This window comes from Sebastes fasciatus, chromosome 2 (assembly GCF_043250625.1).
Source record: "Sebastes fasciatus isolate fSebFas1 chromosome 2, fSebFas1.pri, whole genome shotgun sequence".
NCBI lineage: Eukaryota > Metazoa > Chordata > Actinopteri > Perciformes > Sebastidae > Sebastes > Sebastes fasciatus.
The window spans coordinates 26,771,049-26,793,222 of NC_133796.1; the positions used below are offsets into that span (position 1 = coordinate 26,771,049).

The 22,174-nt window shown below is 39.0% G+C and overlaps 1 protein-coding gene across 3 annotated transcripts in view; it reads right to left on the bottom strand.

Moving 5' to 3' along the window:
- Positions 1-22,174, bottom strand: part of apba2b (amyloid beta (A4) precursor protein-binding, family A, member 2b) — an 85,864-nt gene that overhangs the window by 63,406 nt on the left and 284 nt on the right. Inside the window, exon 2 of one of the 3 annotated variants that reach the window (XM_074616337.1) lies at positions 494-598. The exons of the other annotated variants lie outside the window; for them this stretch is intronic. The gene's annotated coding sequence lies outside the window, so the exon portion shown is untranslated. The remainder of the gene's footprint in view (positions 1-493; positions 599-22,174) is intronic. 3 annotated transcript variants of the gene reach the window in all.

The following is a 22,174-nucleotide window of genomic DNA, read 5'->3' on the forward strand; positions in this document are numbered from 1 at the left end:
ATTGTTTTATCTGGTAAAATGTTGGAGAGAGAGAAAAACACTCTTTTGAACTGCAAGTGATCAAAACTCGCTGACTCATGGAATGGGAATACAAAGTACTCAAAACCCTTCTGTGGTAGCTTGTGAAAACAAACCCCTGTCGTGGCTGGTAACAATATTCAAGACATGTTTCTTTCCCGTTTTCAGTGGCAACACACACTAATTTGTACTTTTGAGGACAATGTTTTGACTCTCCATTTAACTCCCTGAAGGCTTACAACCAACGTATACCACGACATCTACAAGCTTGACTCCAACACTTACCTTATCCTTATTTTAAGCATAACTCTTACCTTAACCTGAAAACTCTGTCTAAATCCTGAGCTTAGCACATTGATATTGTTGTGGGGACCATATTTAGGTGAGTCCCCACAAAGTGAGGGTGTGAACAGATTTCTGCCCCAGACAGATTGTGTTCAATATAGTTACAATGGCAGTGTCTCTCCCATCTCACCACTGCTCTAGTTCAGCATGGCTCCCCTCCTCCTGCTTGCATGCAGCCCTGAGGCTTGTATCGGTCCCACAGGTCCAACTCACACTGCAGCACACTGCAGCTATACTATGTTGGAGACAAAACACTCAGCAGATCACATTTATGATCAACTCAAAAGAAGAAAAAAACATTTATTAGGGGAGATACTGGAGTCAGGCAATCTAGGAATCTTGAGCTATTGTATAGCCTTATTCCCAGCAACATATGATCTGATACTGTGAAGCACACATGGCAAACCACATGTGTTTCACAGTTTCTGTAATAGCCTAAATCCATATACATAAATCCCTTTCTTTTTAATCAATAACTGCTTTTGCTGCCTTCGCCGCTGCTTTCCTTTATTCCCTTACCAATGTCATAGATCTCCTGAGTAATCACAGTATCCAAGAGTCGTTTTACTGTAACGTAACCGTTAGCTGTAAGCATCCAACCCAGAAACTAGACAGGCAAATCAGAGTGTACATGAGCATGGGATTGTATACTAAATAGATGTTATACAGAGTAAAATGAAAAGATTATGAGAAACCCCCACTGCCCGTAACTCTCTCCCCCTATACTGTACCTATTCCAGCCTCAACAAGCCTCGCAAGCAGTATTAGAAGATGTTGCTTGTTTAGCAAAATGATCTGCAATTAAAAACCATCAGCAAATTATAGTAGTTGCATACGATGTAAGACATTTGATTTGTCTTAATTCAGGCTCAGCAATACCATGTAGGTTATCAATTATACCAAATGTGCAAACTCTTCAACAAGTAACTTGTGGCTCACACTGTCACACAAAAAAACAGCAGGTTTTTTTATTTCTGCCAGAGAGCCATATTACCCGGTGCCAATACTGAGCACCAGCCCAAGATGCTATCTGAGAAGAACCGGAAAAAATGGACTAAACAGAAAAAAAAATACCAGACCCTCCGTCTGTCACTGATATTGATCATTCACGCTGCGGTGGATAAATTGTGAATATGTCCAATGTGTGCTCACCTTAAAGCTCTGCAGTTTACACAAGTGTGATATGCAGGGTGTGAAATAACTTTTTTCACCACCTGCCACTGGCAGGCAAGTATTTTTCTTGTCTGCCACTCAGAAATGTTATCTGCCACTTTTGAAATCTATGCGCTAAATGAAGGAATAATATTTTAAATCTGATGTCAATTAGTTCTTGATATATTTTACATAAAAAACATTAAATGCATGGTTACAGTGTTCGAATTACACCGTAGCTTCCGTAGAGCCCTATTTTTACAAAGGGAGGGTACTGTAGCCTACACAGTACTGTACTGTACTTTGCTATTGTCATCTATAGTGGTTATTTACATAAAACACAAAATTACTTTAATTAATAATTACATAATTACTTTAATTTAAAATAAATCTTGGCAAGCTGCTTGGAGCCAGTCTTAGGAAGTTAAACAGGTCATAATTCCCTCTCTATTATCTATTTTATATTGCCGTGAAAACATCTCCTATAAACTGTATTTATTCAAGTTTCTCGCCAAAAAAAACGTAACCTTACAAGATTACATTTTGAGATCATCATGATAACGTTGTAATTTACCTTCACCGAATAGTAATTTTACTGAGCAAAGCTTGAACACATCATAATATAACTCAAAAGCTCCTCCGTTACTGTTATTAGCTCCATTATTTAACCAAGCAGGACTGTGCTGCCCACCGGCTGTGTAGCAGTATCAGGGAAAAAATAGGACGCGCCCCTCAGGCTTAGTAGTTGCAGCGGCATGCTTTTGAGCACCTTTTTTCTCCGGACCCAAACAAACTGAAACATGATGTGTCATTGTGCATGCGTAACTGTCGGAAAGCATCAAAGAGAAATCGACAGTCACAGAGGCATTACATGTCAAGCAATCGGACAACTAGGAACCCGTTCTCAACCAGAACTGATTCTCTATTCCCATCCCTAGCGTTTGCCAAGGTGGCGGATGGCCTGACAATTTGATCCACCACTGCCAACAATTTAACCACATTTGTCAAGTGGCAGGTGCTAATTTCAGATTCCTGGTGATGTGGAAACGTGAAGCATGCTGGCCACATATACTGATAATGGACTTTTCAGTGAAGTAGGAGACATCTTGTGTCCGACACATTTGCATATTTATAGATTATGGATTTTTGAATGAGGGAATGCAATGTGAAAAACAGACGAAAATGTTATTCAAAGCCGATAATTTTTCATATGTTGTAATGTTTTAACAAGTAGACTCAGCCTCAGGGGGGAAATATGATGTGATACAATCACTTCCCTTCTTAAAAAATGCTTTTTGGTCTGAACCTGAACAGAGAAGGCATGTTAATGAGAATAGTCTGCAGACCTCAATACTAAACATACATTGAGCAGAAAGATATAAAAACCAGCTGACAGATGCACATCACACCTGTATGCACGCCTACATGTCAGCTCAACAGAGTCCATCTCCAGCAGGAAATCTATCCACATTGATCTCCATCCTACCTCCCTCCTATGTCAAGGCAGGCAAAAACTTACAGTACCCAGTTCACTGTAAAACCTTGCATAAGCTGTTCCCTGGCATTTTATACCCCGTCAACATTTTTACAAGGTTGCTCACTGCCATGCTGTTGTGACCTCTTGTCCCAGAGCAATAACTAAGTTCTCTTTCCTGAATTACAAACCTGAGGCACGTAAAGATGGAACTGAGGCGGAGCAGAGATAAACAAGCCACTGGCTGCTAACAGTCCAGTTAGGATGTCCTGACCTTCAGCTTTGCTCTCAGTGCTGTTTAGCAGTCAGTGTTATTCCAGTGATCATCTTCAAGTTAAGAATATGGTGCATAATATTGTGTATAGCATCATGACAGAGTAGTGATAAAGTAGCACCATGAACTCATGTTATTTTCAGATTCATTGTCGATTCAGTTTAAACCCACCTCTATTAATTCTCACATTAGTATTCCTCAGCTAGCCTCCACTCACCCGAGGCTGAGAGGTCAGCACAAACGGCTCCAATTTCAGCATGTACGACCAAATCAACGGACTGGTTTTGAGCTTATTGCTGAGGTGTGGAACCTCTCTTCTGACCTTTTTGAAATGCCTCCTGAACCCAAATCAGAAAGTGCGTGAGACTCTTTGATGCAGTGCTTCGGGCCATTAGTTTAATGCTGTGTACTACATGTACAGTCTGTTTATGTGTCTAGTAGGGCTGTCAATCGATTGAAATATTTAATCTTGATTAATCATATGATTGTCGATAGTTAATCACGATTAATCAGAAATGAATGGCACATTTTTTATCTGTTCAAAATGTACCTTAAAGAGAGATTTGTCAAGTATTTAATACTATTATCAACATGTGAGTGGGAAAATATGCTGCTTTATGCAAATGTATGTATATATTTATAATTGGAAATCAATCAACAACACAAAACAATGACAAATATTGTCCAGAAACCCTCACAAGTACTGCATTTAGCATGACAAATATGCTCAAATCATAACATGGCAAACTGCAGCCCAACAGGCAACAACAGCTGTCAGTGTGTCAGTGTGCTGACTTGACAATGACTTGCCCCAAACTGCATGTGATTATCATAAAGTGGGCATGTCTGTAAAGGGGAGACTCGGGGGTACCCACAGAACCCATTTTCATTCACATATCTTGAGGTCAGAGGCTTTAGGAAATGGCCATGACAGTTTGTCCTCGCCAAAATTTAGCGTAAGTTTGGAGCGTTATTTAGCCTCCTTCCCAACAAGCTAGTATGGCATGTTTGCTACCAATGGGTTCCTTAGGTTTTCTTCATATCATATCAGTATCTTCACTCTAGCTATAAAACTGAGCCGGCTACAAACTAAAAATCGCAAGTTGTGTTAATGCCTTAATTAGTGGTGTTAAAACGAATTTGCATTAACACGTTATTAATGCGTTAACTTTGACAGCCCTAGTGTCTAGAGATGTACAGTGCGATGTATGGGCTTTGTACAGGCCGTTGCAGTAAGGACTAAGCCTTAATGGTATGAGCCCTTCAACCTTGTGAGCAACCAGGGCGCCCACTATTCAGCATTGTTGTAACTGTGTGGGTGTGTACCCTCCAGAAGGATGTGTACCTTACATGCCTGCAGTGCTGTTTTTAAGATGAGACACCACCATATTTATTGTTACTGACTTAATGGTAGACATTAATCTCTCAGAAAACTGAAAGCCTTTTGCTCACAGTTCTTTAATATACAACTCTGTATGATGTCTTTCCTGTAATGACCACATTAGCATGCAACAGATAAGGACAACAGATAACAGCCAGGATTATATCAGCGACTAAGGTCTTATTCTAAATTAGCTTAGATGTTTGTAGTTTGCTTTGTACTCTGATATTTGTGTGTAAAGAAATAAATGCCACAATTAAAATAAACTCTTCAGTATCAAATAACAAATCAAACACAACAAATACATCCCTCCCTAACCACACTTATGTCAGTAGAGTAAATCCCAGGTACTCCATCAGGGTTTCAAAGCACAGAGCCACTGTGCACATTGTATATTTACATGCACAAGCTCAATAACAACAAATCTCCAATAATAGACTCTCATTGAGCTACTTAGACACAGACCTGCCGGCTCCTGTACTGATTTTCATTAGGGATGCACCGATACAGATACTGGATCGGATATTGGGCCGATTCGGATTCAAATAGCCAGAACAGATTCCGGTGACAATGGGGCCGATCTGTTACTGGTTTATGATTTATTATTTTAATGATAAATAACAATTCAATAAATGTATATCTATTTATTTATTGGTCACATTTTATTTTGCGATGTTAGGAAAGCAATGCCTTACACATGAAAGAATGATCCCAGTCACTTCCACACAGTGAGGCACACAGCTTATTAATTAAACACTGGTATCGGATCGGTACTCGGTATTGGCCGATACCCAAAGCTCAGGTATCGCTATCGGGACTGAAATAGTCAGATCAGTGCATCCCTAATTTTCATTCATTTCAAAACATAAGCAATGAAAGTAATAACAAACAACTAAATAATTGATGAGATTTAACCATAAATTTTGTGTTTTTTCCGTTAATTAATGAAATAACTTGAAAAATGTATGTAAAATAGTGGGAAATATTATTTTTTGGTAGCACCCTAAGTGTAGCCCCTCTACTGTGCACTTTTATTGTTTTGTTATTTCCTAAAAAATATATCACCACTAAAGCTATCCTAGAAATATCCTGATGTACAGATACATCATTCATGTTTGACCTCCTATCCATATAGTAGACCAGCAAACAACAGAATGAACTCACAAATAGAAGGCACGTCCTCAATATCTGCTTGTTGACAGTGCCAAAGTGTTATAGGGTCTTTCCTGCTACAATACTGTAACCTATAAGGTGAGTGAGTAATAGCAATAGAAAGATGGCCTATATAACAACACCGCAGAACAAAGAGGAAGATTTGGGCCAGTGATAAAAAAAGCACCTGCTGAGTCTGGTCTTTGATGTCTCTGAGGTTCTGAGGAGTCACATATTTTCTCAACCTTCACCATAACCCACAACAGTATGGCAGCATAGATGGACTTCTGCACATCAGCCTCTGCTTGACTGGCTGTCTCCGCAGACAACCTTACCACCCTTCCTCCAGTCAGAAGCGATGGTTAATGTGTTTTCTGAGGCTCTGAAAAGCCATTTGTTGAGGAGGTACACCCACATGTCACAGAGGTAATATCAAATGAAAATTGAATGCCATTACTCTACAACAATTTAAAAGCCCATGTCAACAGTGCAATGCAACTTGCAACAACCACCCATCACATTCAGCGGGAGTCAATCAATGCTTTTTCAGGTGTTGGCAACGTTTAAAACTATCTAAAAGAAACTAAACTTGCTTTGGAACTCTATCAAAAACAACATACTAATGAAGTAATATCTAATCTTTTGTGTGGAGTGATAAACTACACAAGTGAAACTTAGCACTGCAATGCAAACTAAAATAACGTCTTAGGTTCAACTTTATCTCACAAGGATTTTTTTCCCATTCATTGCCGACAATTGCTGCAGATCTTCTGTAGCTGCTGTAGTGCCATCTACAACACATTTTCAATGATCATTGCAGGAAGACTGGTCAAAATATATGAGTATTGTTCATCAAGATTTAGGTTTAAGGCAACATTGAGCAGCATCAAGCATTAACCAATATTTTTTATATCAACATTAAATGAAGCAACATCTTGTAATGTGAAAGGGTTGATAGTACTGCTGCACTGAGAATCAGCATCCCTGAGGATAACGTATGTTGAAATCATCATAATATATTTGCCCCTATTATTTAAGAAAGAGTTATAGTAGAGATGCACCGATCGAAACCGGCCGGTTGTCAGCTGATCGGCCCTGACGGGTGACCTAACCGCAATCGAGTGTCCGACAATCGTGTTGTATGGCGTAACATCGGATGCTCTCTGTCCAAATTGAATCTGTTAAATATGCACTTCTGTTATCTCATGTAACGCGTACCTATCAGCTATGTGCTTGAGATCAGACTGGAGACGTAACCACTTAAAAGATGGGTGAGTAGCCTACTTGCTATACTGTTTAATATTGTGATATTGACTGGAAATAAACATACAATATAGTCAACAGTAAGTAGGTTGTTAGCAGCAATTTTCAGCTCCCTGGCGATCTTTCTCCAGCCAGCTGTGTAACGTCACAGTGTGTTGTTATATCATGTTGCACCTGTTTTCTTCTGGAAAAGTAAAACATGTGGATAAAGTGGATACTGCTATTCATTTTGTTGGATTGTATTTGTCCAGTAACCTGGAGCACTTTTACTTTGAGATTTGTTTGAGTGACAGTGAAAGAAGGTCCTGTAACTTGGTGCAGTTTTGGAGGAAATGTAAGTTATTTAATAGTCAATGTTTTATTATGAACATTCAGTTGAATTTAAATTTTTCCATGAAAGAAAAGTTACAAAAATGTTTGTGTGTCTGTCAATTATAGTTCTTAGAAAGAAAGAAAATCTGAATTGGCACGTTAGAGTTTAAAAATAAAATCGCAATCGGCCAAGAAAATTGCAATCGGTGCATTATATAATTAAATGTTTTGTTTTCTCTATTTTGCACTTTTATTTTTCTATCTGCATGGTCCCCTCTTTCCCTGCTCCTGTCTGAGCATGCCTCACACTGTAGATAAAACCACCATCTGGTTGCTCTCCATCAGCTTTATCACACAAATGATAAACAATCATCGGTGCTGTCAATCAACAAACATGTCTGGCTATAGAAATAATGGCCCAGAGGCTGGTGCTCCAAAGCAATTCAAGATTCAGTCTGATTTACATTTGTCATGCTTGAATAACAACAGCATGCTGCATTGTATATGGAAATACATTTACCTCTGTATCTATAGACAACATTGTTTCTTTGAATAGCAGCAATCTCTCAGTTGAGAGAAGAAATTCGCCAGATGTGAATTTGTCTGCGCATCTCAACAATGACAGCAGCAGGTGAGGCTGTCTGCACATCTAAATGCTAATGTCATGCTGCTCCACAAACGAATGCAGAAGCTAATGAGCTGGTTTGGTGAATGCATCTTAAGCCTAAGTAATGACATAAGTGACAGCGTACCGAGGTAGAGGACTCCTGTTATGACTCACAACGCAGCAGGAGGGTTGGTAAAATGGATTGGCTATATTAAGGTCATGCATAAACATACTAGCACTAACCCCTACACATACAATAACAAACTAACAATGCCAAGGTTAGTTCCTCTGAAACTCAAGGTTTTCTAATTAGATCCCATACATTTACACTTTTGTCTGCATAAATCTCAAAATCTTACAACATAAAATCATTTCAACAAAATTCTGGCGGACGACTGATCCGAGCCCAAAGTGACAATTGTTGACATCTACATGTACCATGTGCTACCTGTGAAGTGCATGCAAACGTGTACATATACATTCTCACTACAAGTTTGCCAAAGACGAGCTGGGAACTCTAAAAAAAAGCCAGACTAATGATGAACAGTTGAAGCAAACAAATGCACATGTTGCATATTTGAAAACACTTATGATGGAAAATCACAAATGTCAACAAAATGTCTACAACTGTAAATTGCAAATAAAACAGTAAAGATCAAGGATAAAGGTGTAACTAAAAGGACTAAAGCCTGCTCGGTAGGTCTGGGTATTGTTTACAAAAAATACCATGCCATGTACCAATACCAGTACCCTTAAAGTGGTACCGATACCAATGGAGTACTTCATTCGATACCCATCATGTGAATGGAAGCTGTGTGTGTGTCCCTCTGGCTAGCTAATCGCCGCCACACTGCTTAGCGCTCATACAGCGGTCACCGCTTATAATGCTGTCCCGCGACCCACAGTTGTGGGACCAGGTTGTCACGGAACCACAACGGCCACCCTCCGGTTCCCCCCACTAGGTTTAAACTGTTGAGAAGTTTCAATACTACTTGGTACTGGGGTGTTTCGGTTGATACCTTAAAGGTATCGAGTACCAATGCCCAGCTCTACTGCTCGATCTGTCATGACACATAATTGAGTCTCTTTGAGGAAGTAGGAGAGAGCAGAAATGGCTGTTAGGTGACAGGATGCCTATGTGAATAACATCTTAAAGGGCCCATATTATGCTCATTTTCAGGTTCATACTTGTATTTTGTGTTTCTACTGGAACATGTTTACATGCTGTAATGTTAAAAAAAAAACGTTATTTTCCTCATACTGTCGGCCTGAATATGCCTGTATTTACCTTACGTCTGAAACACTCTGTTTTAGCGCAATTTGACGGAATTGCAACAGAATTGCGTTGCTAGGCAACAGCTTGGGTCCATGTGTACTTCCTGTCAGCTGATGTTATTCACATACACTGCAACCAGGATATAAACTGGGACACATTTAGAATGTTTACGTTTAAAATTGTGTCAAGGGTCTAAATATTGTATATTCGTGACATCACGAATGGGCAGAAATCCTGACTGCTTGTTTCAAATGCAGACTTTCTGAATACGGCCTGTGTGTATTTCCCTGTGGATTGAGTGTTTCGATACTTTAACAGTATTTATATAGACTTTAGTCTGCTTTATAATAAAAAAAACATGGAAATCTCACTTTTTTATAATATGGGACCTTTAAGATCCTCCGATTTAACTTCAAACTCTCTAATACTGTACATTTATCAGTAAATACTGTAGTGTGCATGTCTATGGACTTCTATGTATCATGTCAACAACACCTGGCACACCACCTGCAGCTTGTACTCCCAGTACCGCTGTACTACCAGTGTCCTCTCTGTATCTATGACATCTATTTTGGTTGATACACTCTGGCTCGGTGCCCTGGATTGCTGCTTGCAGCTATATTTATGGTATATATATTTTTCATGTTCTTGCACTCTGCTGTCTTGTAACACAACGGTCATTGATCAATATTAGGGTTGGTCTCCATTTTGGATCCAGTTCCATACTGATATAAAGATACGGTAGGCTCTGGAGCTCAATAATCTCTTATTGGATCTTTTATCTCTTCTTGCTCTCTCTATTTTTTTAAAGGGGCACTCCACAATTTGTGCAAGATTAGATTACTAGTCAAGAGGAGTAATATTCAGTTGTAAAATGTCTCATGTGGGTCTGGAAGGAGCTTTCAACAGTCTGAGAAAAGAAACCAGAAGATGTTATCAGTAAAAAAAAAACTCCACTCTCTAAAACAACTCTATTGGACGGTTGCATATTTAATTAACATTTCATATCTGATGCTATTCATCTCGTTACTGAAATGTAGCTACAGGTTGTGAGCATTAAGTTAATGAGCCTGTCAGTCAAAACTGTAGTCTCTGTTTTCTCAGCCAACAAAATGCCATTAAAAATCTCAACTGAACCTTTGCACTGTAGTTATAACATATGTTACCTATAAATGTTCAAAGCTGAACCTAGCCTAACTAGAGTCAGATGTTTAAATTATACTGAGCTAGATCACATAGGACACAACTGTGAAGGGAAAGCAGACTGATTCAGACAGATCCAGTTAACGAATTGGACTATTTCAATGCTTCTCTCTCTCTGTCTCTCTCTCTCTCTCTGTCTGGGTGTTGCCTCAGTGCGATTCTTTAGTGCCACCCATGATTAATGCAGCTATGAATGGGTTTCTCTTTCACCAAGCGCTGTGGGAGAAGGCTTTCTTTTGTTCTATCTTCTCTCACTTTCTTTCTTAGCCATTTTGCTTTCCTCCCAATGTGACCTGATTTAGTCACAGAGTGTGAAACTGATTTGGACTTATTTACATGCTAATGCCATAAAGAGAGGTGAAATGATGTTTATGCATCACTTCATTGATTCTAGTGGACACCAACGCACTTGGAAAAAAATGATCCACAGTTTAAACTGTAATATTCACAGACTCATTATTCATGAATTTAAGTAAGGAACGGCTTGAAGGAACACATTCTTCATGTAGTACCATGAAGTACCACGCCATATTTACACATTGACATGCAAAAGTACACGACCGATCAAAAGTTTGGAATCACCTGTTACAGAGTGCTCCAGGGATTACGTATATTTGTAGGCCAACCAGGAAGTTAGCATCGTCTTGGTTCCCTCGACGAAAAGCCAATGGGATTTTTCCATTGGGTTTTTGGATTATTGCAGAAAATAAGCTCTGTGGCAAACACACATCTATGATACTTACACGTTTTGTTCAGCAAGATGAACATCACTTTTATGATTTTTGAAGCATGAATGTAATCGCCAGAGGTAAAATGGGCTATAGACGAACTACACCACGGTTGCATGAACGCGAGTATACACAATGAGGCTGTAAAGGCGGACGAGTCGGTGTGATGACGATTAGTAGTCTCATTTAGCCACTTGTTAGCAACTGCCTTGTTTAAGACACGTAAAAGCTTCAAAATTCATGAATGGGATATTTACTGACGTATTTTATTTCGTAGAACAAAACGTTAGAGTCTCTTAAGCTTGTGTTAACCACAGACCTTATTTCAGGCATCTAACTAAAAACCCATTCAAAAACCCATTGAGTTCCAGACCATTGAACCGGAAGTGCTAAAGTGCGAACTCATTTCCGGGTTTTAGGACTCATTCCTGTAACACTCTATACTGATGTTTGTATTCTTTCCTGCAATTTGAACAGATAAAAAAACTGTATAATTCAGACACCGAATGTATTATTTACAATTGAATTAATGTTGGCCCCAATGAAATGATTAAATATTCTATTTAGTCGATGTCCCCACAGTGTTGCACGGCCGGGGAGAATAGGATTAAGATATAGGATTGTAAGCCCCCCAAATACTTACTACTACTATTTATATTCTCATTTACCTGGTATTGTTGTCTCTTTCTGCTCATCCAATTGTCAGTCTGGTTGAACCCCTGTACACCGTTTTGTTCTCCATGTACAAAACATTACTTTTTTTTGCAAACCCATCATACATAAACAAACATAAAACAACATCTATTTGTAAAGACACCTTTCTAAAACCTAAAATTCATGAAAGACCATTCAAAAATATAGAGTAGTCCACTCAGCCATCTGGCTGTCCCGAATCAAGCTTTTGAGCAGGCGATTCCAAACTTTTGAACAATATGGTATGTTGTCGTTGGTTTATAATAGAGGTAAAATGGGATTTATCTTAATTTATCTTAATTAACATATTTTATATGTCTGAAGTCCCTATCAGGGTCAGTAAAGACCATTTTCTTTTTGCAAAGGTGGTTTTGTTGAAGTAGCTGTATGACGGAGGGGGGTCATACAATACATGCAGAAACATAATTCATTAACAGAGAAAAGCAACACTACACAATACAGTTGGACAGAGCCACTGCTCAGCCACACAGCAGGTTACAGTATGGGATAACATGATGTACAGATATGCAGTGTATCTACTCAAGATGCATTTCATCACCAGGCTAAAGCAGACCAGTGAAAGAAGGGGACCAAGCTGGTTCAGACCACACGCCAGAGATCTATCTGTAGGGGACTCTGAGTTTCATATGTTTTCCGGTTCTCGAACAGGATATGATGTCGCTTGCTTAAAGACATTATTTATTTAAGATATTATATAAAGCAACAGTTGGGAAAGTATCTTTTTGTTGCATCGGTAGATCCAGCTTGCAAAGGCATACTTACATGTTACTGATTTCAAAGCAACTGTCTTTTTCAAGGATTGCTTTGAATTTAATTCCGTCTGATGAGGTAGAGAAATAAAAAAAAGACGGCATGCATCTTCGCTAAATGGGCGGAGAAAAGTGCAAAAGAAGATTTCAGAGAAGACAAGGGTGTCAAGTTTAAGATATTTTTGCATCCCACTCCTGTCACCAGCAGCCGTCATAAAAAAGAGCAACACCTATAAAAACCAGGGGAGTTTTGATTGTGTAACTGCATGTGTGGAAAGCAATGGGGTATTTAAAGAAGCAGTGATGATAATATCATGTTTGTTTAGTAGGGGCACAGTCAAGAGAGATTTAGTACACTACTTGTATGTTTTCGAGTTAGAGACAATGTGGCCTTGACCTTCACAACTGACTCAACATGGTGTCAACAACACATCCTGCTGACCTGCAACATCTCTCACAAATCTTTTCATGCCTCAACTAGTCACTACTTTGATATTGATTACTTGAAGGTGCGGGTCATTGATGTGTTGGAGAATGTCAAGGGAGTAAAGAAAAGTGTTGATGCATTCTGGAGACTGACTTCACAAAGCTTAAAAAGGTGCAATCTGTAAGATCTGGCCAGAGTTTTAGTTTAAAACATTCAATAAATGAACTCACATTATCAAAAGAATGTGAAGAGGTTACAGTGTTGACGTTAGAGCTAGGGCCATTCCTTAACGTAATTGATGTCAACGATTACAAAATATGCCGATTTGCACAACGTGCGTCGGCGCATTGCAAGAATGGCTGCCACCGGTCAAAGCATTTATTCACACGGAGAACAACCTGCAGAACCTCGCCCGCGATCCTCTAAAGCAGTGATCGGCAAGCTCAACTGACAACGATTGTGTATGCTGACATTCTTCAGCTTAAAGGGAAGTGACGGGGCTCCGCAGCGAGAAACGTTATCGTCTCTGGCAAAAACTCCGGTGTTTCCCCTGTTCCCTCCGGGCACGGTCGGTAGGCTGAAGCAGGAAAAGCCAACACTAGGATCAGCAGTGATTCATGGAGAGACCTTCGTCTGGACAGCTAACATTACTGGCAAACAGGTGAAATAGAGTGATATTGTGGTTTTAGCTGACGTGTGTCGCCTCACTGTTTTGAGCGATGCTCGTTCATGTCTATGTAGAGCAAGCACAAGCGCGAGCGCAAGCAACAGGACGCTGACCTTCGTTGACTTAATGGCCACAGGTGTCGCTGTTAACAAGCAATTTCTGATTCTTACAAACAGTCCCTTTAAGTCAGGTATATCTGTGGATACATGTCAAACATTTCATTTATAACGGCATCACCCAAATGTGTCGATTAACAGAACGAAACAAAAACAAACTGGAAGGCAAGTCCTTCTCTCCACAGCGTTCAGACAGCCTCCCACTGCAGATTTGGACCGTGCCAAAGTAATAACTAATGCTTTAAGTGTTTAAGAGTGTTTATTGCTGCGTATATGCGACCACACTAAATCATTGACAATACCTTGCCACAGACCCTTAGGCTTGCCATAGACCCTTATTTGTTTGGAGCATGTGGCCAGATCTTGCACACTGCACCTTTAATGGATTTTACAGCAGGACCAGAGCAGCAGGGCAGAGAGACGTTATTGACAATGAGTGGAGAATATCGAAAGAAAAACAGACAGCTGATGCATGCTGTGGAAGTTTGCTTGCAGCTTCATCACTGACACAGAGGAGATAATCTTTTCCTTTGTCTTTGAATAGAAACAATGTTAAAGTGACTTTGCACTCTATACACCAGCTGAAAGATTGGTTGAAACAACAGTTCAAAGACTGGCACACATTTTGAGAACTGTCAAAAACAATGAAACAAGAAATGTCGAAACAATACCTCCTTCACCATGCCTAACACAGAATGTGACCTGGATTTCTGCATGTTTCCTTTCCCTGTTAGTATAGAGCAATAGTAGTAGCACGTTATACCCCTAAGCCAAAAGTCAACACTTCAGCAAGAATAAAGCTTGGCCTCTAAAAGACCGATCAAGCCGCTTCAGATCGATAGTAACCAGTGGATGAAAGCGATAGGCGACAGCTTTGTCTCAAAATCAAAGTAGTCTAGTGAGGGTTTAGGGGGAAAAAGCATGACAGAGGCAGAAACAGAGATCACACGTTCAAGGAAAAACTGAAATCGAATAAGACAGTGCTGTCAAAACAACTTGAGTAGCACTGATATGGCTGTCATATCCATGTGTGTGATACTAGAACAATGTCAAGAGCTGGACAACAAGGGCTGACCCAACTCCTTCAGGCTATTCATGCTTTATTTAGAGACAACTGACTGTAAATGTTATATAGCCTGGCCTTTTGTATGGTTATACTTATGGCACATTATATCCTTGATCAGACATCACTTAGAGACACAACTTTAAAAAGCAATATCTATGTCAGATTGTTCAAGCTTACAAAAATATGACTCAATCCGGCATCACATTCATATACTGCACCACGATCATTGGATACAAATTTGAATATGAAAGGTCAACTTTGTATATGAATGTCAGATTGAATATGTAATGTGGATATTTCTTAGGAGCCGCATCATCATCTGATATGTGATGGTGAGTCACTTCTTCTTGCAACTCTGACTAAGTTTTGATGCATTAATCCAGAAAACCATTTCCTCTTGTGATGAACAGTGAACTGTGATTAGTCTATAAACCCAGACGAAAAAAGTGAAAACAAAACAGCTGCTGGCAAGCTGAAAACCAGAGGATTAAAGTCCTTACAGTGCAGAACAGCCAGCAAAGCTGTGCAGTTGAAGATGATGAACTGAAGCACATACTCGGTAGATATATTAGGTTACAGTGCTTTTTCAAATTACCTTATGAAACACAACCACTATGGATTGAAAGGTTCAGCATATTTTCAATCAGGACATGTAGAGGTGAAATGCTTCTGTCAGCTCTAACTTCTTTCTCGCTATTGACCACTCTAGCTGGCCGTGACCAAGTTTTTGCCTAGGTTTTAATCTGAATTAAGCTTGATATGGCTGACTGCAACATAAAGCTACATAGCACTCAGAGAGCACATACTGTACCTGTGCAAGGCTGCACAATCCTCTAAATATGATATTATAATAATAGAAAAAAATGTTTTCCATCAGCATCTGGACCCAGATCTGAGTCAGGACGATCGACAATCAGGTTGATTCCAAGAGAATTGTATAAGCTTTTATAAGTATGAGCTTTGTATAAGAAAGTGTATAAGAAAGTGAGTTAAACTCATGACTACTCAGTATAAATTCATATAAATTCATATATGCAATTTATATGTATCTACTAGGGCTGTCAAAGTTAACACGATAATAACGCGTTAACGCAAATTAGTTTTAACGGCACACATTTTTTTTAACATATTAACGCATCTTGCGATTTTTAGGTTGTACTGGGCTCAGTTTTAAAGCTAGAGTGAAGATACTGACATCATATGAAACTAGAAAACCTAAAGAATACCATGTCATACTAGCTTGTCACACAAGAGGACAAATAATGCTCCAAACTTGCGTTAAATTTAGCAATTTTCAAAGGGGTCTCTTGACCTCTGACCTCAAGATATATGAATGAAAATGGGTTCTATGGGTACCCACGAGTCTCCCCTTTACAGACATGCCCACTTTATGATAATCACATGCAGTTTGGGGCAAGTCATAGTCAAGTCAGCACACTGAAACACTGACAGCTGTTGTTGCCTGTTGTTCTTGAGGTTGCGATGTTATGATTTAAGCATATTTTTTATGCTAAATGCAGTACATGTGAGGGTTTATGGACAATATTTGTCTTTGTTTTGTCTTGGTAATCGATTTCCAATAATAAATATATACATACATTTGCATAAAGCAGCATATTTGCCCACTCCCATGTTGATAAGAGTATTAAATACTTGACAAATCTCCCTTTAAGTTAAATTTTGAACAGATAAAAAAATGTGTGATTAATTTGCAATTAATCGCGATTTATCATGGCCAATCGTGCAATTAATTGCAATTAAACATTTTAATAGATTGACAGCCATACTATCTACTTTCTATAATATTGTATAACTCAGTATTGTTTTGTGAAGCTGAGCTGCAGAGAGACTGACTGTAGTGATGATGTCATCTGGAGATAAATCCTCCACAGACGGTGAATAATGGAACAACTCATGGGACCATATGACAGCAGCCACAGTGATCGTACTGGAATAGAGGAGTCATTTCAGATTCATAGCAGTGCCCCCATACATTTACATAAAAACAACGTAATATACGAGTCTGCAGGCATGTAAGACCAACTGCAAAAAATGTTGCCTGATGACATCATCAATTTAAATCTTGATACTCTGATTTCCACCTTATGGAGACAGTTGGCCATGTTTGTAGATACTAAATAGTGAAACAAACAATCAGTCAATTAACTGGACGACATAAAATGAATGGACAATTTTGATAATGTAATAATTGTTTTAGACATGAAAGAAAAATGCCAAACATTTGCTGGTTTCAGCATCTTAAATGTGAATATGAGCTGCTTCTTTCTTTCTTATATGATTGTAATTAAACAATATTTTTGAGTATTTGCGTGATTAAAAAAGCACTGTAACGATAGCTCCTTTGGCACTTTTTTGACAATTTACTGATGTTCGATAAGGTAATAAAGAATTAATCGAACAATCATAAATACAATCAACATTTTAATCAATAACAGAAATATTAATCAGATGCATCCCTGCAGTAGTCCATAATCAAAACAGCATAACATGTGGTCAGTTCCTTTGTTTTGGATGGAAATACTCTGTAACTTAACAGGTAAAAATTATATTTACATAAATTAATTTCCAGTGGATCTAAGGTGTATATGTTACCTAACCCTCTTCATCTGTAATTCAGCAGCAACAGTGTGGTTCACAGCCCAGCCTCTATAGGCTAAATGTGTAGAACAGAAAGCTGTTCGCTCCAATTGCTCACACAAAGCTTTTTGACAGTAATACAGTTGTCTGTAAAAACACTGCAGCACCACATATCTCACAAAAGCCTTATCATAAATCATCGTTTCAATCGCCATTTTAGCTTTCTCACAGTTTTATGCAACATGAAAATCAACACCCACCCTGAGGCCCTATCTATGGGTTCTGTTATCTCAGAATCTTTTGTTTTTGCCAAAGGGCAAAATAGTATCTTGTTGTACCTCCGCCCACACCGATGTTATGAGCGGAGTAGAGAACTTAAATGTTGGTGCGTTAAATCCATAGCTTAGAAAGAAAAGATTTTAAGAAGATATTATACATATTATATAATAACTAGGGCTGTCAATCGATTAAAATATTTAATCGTGATTAATCGCATGATTGTCCAGAGTTAATTGTGATTAATCGCAAATTAATTACACGTTTTACATCAGTTCAAAATGTAACTTAAAGGGAGTTTTGTCAAGTATTTAATACTCTTATCAACATGGGAGTGGACAAATAGGCTTGCTTTATGCAAATGTATGTATATATTTATTATTGGAAATCAATTAACAACACAAAACAATACACATACTGTCCAGAAACCCTCACAGGTACTGCATTTAGCATAAAAAATATGCTCAAATCATAACATGGTGAACTGCAGCCCAACAGACAACAACAGCTGTCAGTGTGTCAGTGTGCTGACTTGACTATGACTTGCCCCAAACTGCATGTGATTATCATAAAGTGGGCATGTCTGTAAAGGGGAGACTCGTGGGTACCCATAGAACCCATTTTCATTCACATATCTTGAGGTCAGAGGTCAAAAGAACCTTTTGAAAATGGCCATGACAGTTTTTCCTCGCCAAAATGTAACTTCGTAGCGTTATTTAGCCTCCTTCAGGACAAGCTACATGACATGGTTGGTACCAATGGATTCCTTAGGTTTTCTAGTTTCATATGATCTTCACTCTAACTTTAGAACTGAGCCCACTACAACCTCCAGAGGATCGATTGCGTTAATGCGTTTAAGAAATTAGTGGCGTTAAAACAATTTTGCGTTAACGCGTTATTATTGCGTTGACAGCCCTAATAACTGATTTCCCTGTGGCACTGCCATCCACAATGCTAAGGCAGCTAAAGGAATATTTTTGTTTATCCAAAACTCGTAACAAGCGCGTTTAGATCACTTGTCTTGATAGGTTAATGACTTAATCACATATTTCCAAATAGTTATTATCTTTCATAATTTGTGCAGCGGGGCTGGAGGCTGTTTTCGGAGGCCTATTCTGTTTCTTCCCCTGGAGTCCAATTTAGTATCCTACGTCTGCGGCATGAATAAGGTCCCAGCAGGCTGCAGGGAGGGTGTTTGTCCTTCAGTGCAGGTAATATACAGACAACTATCCCAGGCTACAAAGATGGTGAGAGAAAGCAGGGGAGTGAAAGAGAGGGCAGTGCACAGGAAGTGAGCACAGACCTAAAGGAAAAGGTGGGAAATGAAACCTTAGCAGCTCCACTTTGAACATCACAAGTCAACATGATGGGTGCATCCTCTAAGGCCTTACAGGTTTCTATCATGGCTCTCCTGTGGCCCCTCGCTTTCTTTAATAGGCATGCATTACTCTCCTCCATACAGCACTGGTCATCACCCTCTTTCTCAGCTGTGACACAGCCATTGTTCCCCCTCTCTTTCTGTCTGTTCTCTACTCCCCAGTCCCACTGTTCAAACCCCTTCTTCCATCTTTATCCTGTCCCACTGTTAACCTCTTTATTGGTCACTGTGAGGACATTTTTGCTTTGACACCAAATCCTCCACCATTGTCTTGTCTGTCAACTCTCTTGTCCCGTGTGTGTGAAATCTGACTCATGCTAGTCTGTGATGAGACACTTTCACTTTCAGTTTGTAGTGTCTGTCCGACTATGTATAAGTTGACCAGCACTTTGGTCAACTTTGTTGTTTTTAAATGTGCTTTATAAATACATTTGGATTGGATTGGAAAATGATAACACAGTACTGATAAGCCAAAATGAACAATATGGGTTTTATTTCTATAAAAAAAAAGCAAAACGACGGTGGGGGGCGGTGGGCAAGTATTGTCATCGCTGTATGCCCGATCCCCGTGTAACACCGGTAACACCGACTACCACGGCGAGCCTACTTTCCTCTTGTCGCACGTTAAATAGATCTGTCTACTACGGGTGGGATGAAATTGAAACCAATAGTACTTGAATTGGATACTATTAATGGTAATCATTACAGTATGCAAGGCTGGACATTACCACAGCATAAATATCCCACAATGCAATGCAGTTATGACGACAACATTCATAACAAACGTTGACAGACAGCTCTGTAACATCAATAAGGCTTACATTTAACTGCAAGTATAAGATTACACTCTTCTAGGCAAAATATATATTTTAAATTAATCAGACTTTGATTCTCATAAACCGTCTATTTTGGTCACATGAGGTTACCATGGTTACACTTCTCTAACCGGCAAGGAGGCTCTCGGGAAGTGAAAACGTAAATTACTGCTTAGTGCATCTGAAAAGATATATAATACTGTTTATTCACACAAAAGTGTGTTGAATGGTAGTACACATATTGAGTATGTAAGTGCATAGTGTGCGATTTCGGACGAAGCCTGCGTCTTATTATTCTCTACAATCTACTATCCAAATGTTTACTTTTGACTTAATTTTAGCGGAATAAAAGGGTAAAATTAAATCCAAATATTGAATGGATATTAAATCTTCAAAGATCTAATATATAATAGCAAAACATACAAGGCTTGCACCACTGTTATTAACCTAATGCAGCTTAACATGTACTGTATATTCCACTGTGGCGTTGACTCGAGGGACAATATTGTTTTTGTGACAGAAATCCAACTAAACAAGAGTTGCACTGTAAACATCAGACAGCCCGAAGATATCAAACGTGGACGATGGCTACTGAAATGCGTTTTTGCATGACTGGATGAGGACAGAAGCTAAGGACATAAAATTGCAAAGCAGACCTTGTGAGCCTGTCCCCTGCTCCCTCTGAACAATGAACAGCCAGACACAACGCCTGTCAGCAACTGCCCTCCCCTGTGGCCGGGACTGGCACAGAGTGGTACACAGCAGGCACTAAAGGACACACCACATATATATGCTTCAGATATACCTACAAGCATTACACAATGTTTAGCACATCCTTATATATAAGGTGATTCTGGGTCTGCTCCCACAATACTTAAGTGTTTTTATTACGCAAAAAAACTGTGGACAGTATTCACTGCGTTCACAGGACTTCTTTGTGCTCTCTGTCCCAAAAGCTCGGACAAAAATTGGGGAAAGGGCTTTTGCATATGCTGCAGCCTGGAATTTGCTCCAAAATGACCTAAAAATCAAGGAGCTGGTATCATTAAATATTTTTAAGTCTAAAATGAAGGCTTTAGAAGCAGACTCTATGGCATGACAATGTTTTTAGCTTCCCTTGTTGTACAGCTGACTCCCAGAAAAGTTCCTTTTTGTCCCCCCATTTGTCTTCAGATAGTTCTCTTTTAATGCACATTTTAGTGCTTTTAGAGTTTGTGAATTGTATTTTATCTCTATTTGTGTCTGCAACTCTGTGTTCTTGCTGCTGACCGTCTTGGCCAGGTCTCCCTTGGAAAAGAGGTTCTTCATCTCAATGGGACTAACCTGGTTAAATAAAGGTTAAATAAAATAAAAAATAAAATAAATTGGTTCTTAAAAAACGTGTATTTTCAGCAGAGGCTTGGACTTAGATGCAGTAGTGTCCTCACACAGTTCTCAACTTCAGTCTTGTGACTAGCAGCACCATGGATAGATGGGAGGAACTGAATATGTCATGAAATGTTATGGGGTAATAAGGTTTATATTACAGAAAATAATTAGATATCAGGGCTGAATTTTTTTTACATTTTATTTTCTCTTCTTTTTATTTTTTATTTTTTATTTGTCTTGAACATGTTTTTATTGTATTTCTTTAAAATGTGATATATATGTATTGTTATATGTTATGTTTTTGTTGTGTGTGCACCCCAGGAAGAGTAGCTGGTGGCAGCTAATGGGGATCTAAATAAAGAACAAAGAATAAGAATAAGAATAAGGAAATTACTATGTCATCAAATGTTATGGAATAATAGGGTTTATATATATTACAGAAAATAAGTAGATGTCAGGGCTGAATTTTCCATTTCCACAAAGATAACTCTGAGTAGTATGCACATGCCTCAGGTGCCGTTTAATAAAACGAAGCAGGAAAAGGAATTGGACCATTAAGGACATCTAAAAATTAATGACCTTCCAGCATCTCATGAGACACTAAAGGCCTATAGCAATATAACTACAATCGATAATGATAGGCGTAGACTATGCTGCTGCAGGGATGAATCACACATGACTGTAGCATTAGGTGTGTACAGAAAAAGCTCCAATCTTTTAACTTGAGTTGCTAAAGGAGTATATATATTCCCTCCATTATAAGCCAGACTTTCAAAGCAAAGAACGGTCAAAGCTCACCGCCCTGTTGTGAACAC